Below are 2,207 nucleotides of genomic sequence, written 5' to 3' on the forward strand. Positions count from 1 at the left end.
AATTTTGCTACCTGGGCGTTGTACTTTCATCTTTAATGCGACGGTGTTTGTCACTAATGCTTTTATTGGAAATTATCTGCACTGTTTTAAAAATGGTATATTATTAAGGGAAACAAGAGCCTTTTTTTCGTAATAGGCATATTTCCCAGGGAAATACCGGGTACCCCATCTAGTTGTTTAATAATTTTAAAAATGTTTAATACCGACGTTTAATATTTATTTATTTATTTACAAGTATATTTCTTTAATTAGGGTTAGGGTATTTTGTTTGTGATACCACGGCCAACTTTGATTTCGCGCGGCCGCGCTATAGCGGCCATAACAATCGCCGTGTTTTTGCAAAATAAGATTTTTCCCGCCAGGGAGAAGTAGCGCTAGAACTCCTCACACATTTTCTCTTTTTATTGCCGCCTTCCAGTGCAATCAGCTGTTATTCTTCAAAGAAAAAGTCGTTTTTTTCCAGGTTTTATATTTTTATTTTATTAACGAAAGAGTAAATTAATATTTTAGTTATATTTAAATTATAATTTAGCTTTGAAATATTTTTAATACTCTATTTATATTCTACGACAATAAAAATAAAAAATGTGTATCTCCGGCTCTGCTCCGGCAGATGTGGTCAACCCCTTATCACGGTAATTAATGCGTAATTATGAATAGTATTTTTTATAAAACCAATAATTCAAATATTTTAAATTAAGTAATTATTTACCTACATCTTTAAAATAATGTTGTTGATAATTATTCTTGATATTAAATAGATATATTTTTAGTATAGTTGTAAAGTGAATCTTTGAATAACAAAGTAAATGTTACTGAAGTTTGTATTCTTTTCTAGATATTGGCTTATATACAAGCTCTTTTACTTTTTCATGCTTAGCAGAAATTGTGCGCGTTATGTTATCCATAACCGGAGGGACTATTTTCTGACAGACTATTCCTGCAATTAATTTGGCAGGTTCTGGATCACAACTATAAAATAGTGGACAGAGTTCGTGCTTTGGCAAAATGCATTTCTCAAGTTCATCGTAAACACCTTGAGACCCGCAAATGTTGCACAAAGGTGACTATTCTTGATACAATTAATATGAATGGACGACTTGGATATTTAAGATTTCCTCTATCTTGGTTTTTAATCAAATCCAATAGTGGAGAGCTGTGACATGGCTGGGAAATGTTTACAACGCAGCAGCCACAAAATTCCTTCTTTTGTAATTCCCTCAAAACATACCCAGCTAAGTATGCTTCACAGGCTAATTTTAAGGTAGAACATCGAGTTTCAGGAGTGATCAAAAGGGCTTCTAAAATATTTTTATAGTCTTCAGGAATTTGATTGTCGGACAATTTAGAAGGTCTTGTATCACACCAAGGAGATGGCTTTTGTAACTCCTGTTTCACCATTAATATTTCCTTCAAAAAAAATCTCTTCAGTGTCATCTTTGATGGGAGCTTTAGGAAACCATTTTTCCTTGAAAATTATTAACCTTTAATTAACCTGTAATTTTAGGTTTTGACGCCAAATTTTTGATTGCAAGTTATTTATGGTGACTTTTATTGAGTTTTTATATTTCTACAATTTCTTTTTCGATTTCATCTTCAGCCACCTCAGAAATATTTTTTCCTGAAGAACTTGCACTAGCACTTTCAACATGGCTGATAAATATTTTTTTAAATAAAGATACAAACCTGACTACATCTTTACCATTTTCACTCATTTGAAAATCTTTTCATTTAATGATTTTTAACCATAATAACCGAAGATTTTCATTGCTTGGGAACTCGTGAAAAGACAAATCTGTCATATTTTTTGTATTTGAGGTACAAGATGGTATGGTTTCATATTTATATACGTTTTATTATTAATAACAATAAATCAAAAATTACCGAGACGTTTCTAAGCCCGATTTTCAAAAATGGCGCCTTGTATCAATTACGCGTCTCTTTATATGAAATTCTCCCCTCTTTGACTAAAAAACACATTTCCTTTAATTAGTTTAGTTTATCTGGCAATTTTACCCGAACATAATTCTAAAACATGTTATTTTCATTTCATTTATGCCAACGTGTTTTTTCCGAAAAAATTATGTTATTACGAGAGAAAACGTTTTTTCCGGATTTAATTCGAGTCCCCCGCCTTTGCCTGTAATAAAATTTACATATTTTGTGAGGAGACGTAGCGCCCTAGCGGGACAATTTTCTTTCGCTTA

At 31.9% G+C, this 2,207-nt stretch overlaps 1 long non-coding RNA gene across 2 annotated transcripts; it reads left to right on the plus strand.

Moving 5' to 3' along the window:
* Positions 1–592: 592 nt before the first annotated feature.
* On the plus strand, positions 593–1,402 carry LOC149940522 (uncharacterized). 2 transcript variants are annotated; one of them, XR_016481405.1, is made up of 4 exons: positions 593–635; positions 959–1,063; positions 1,150–1,264; positions 1,319–1,402. It is a non-coding gene; the product is annotated as an uncharacterized LOC149940522 (long non-coding RNA). The 2 variants fall into 2 exon arrangements; XR_016481404.1 differs by lacking the exon at positions 593–635 and having other exon boundaries at positions 880–1,063.
* The last annotated feature ends 805 nt before the right edge of the window (positions 1,403–2,207 follow it).

Source organism: Leiobunum rupestre, chromosome 6 (genome assembly GCF_980474605.1).
Source record: "Leiobunum rupestre chromosome 6, qqLeiRupe1.1.hap1, whole genome shotgun sequence".
Classification (NCBI taxonomy): Eukaryota; Metazoa; Arthropoda; class Arachnida; order Opiliones; family Sclerosomatidae; genus Leiobunum; species Leiobunum rupestre.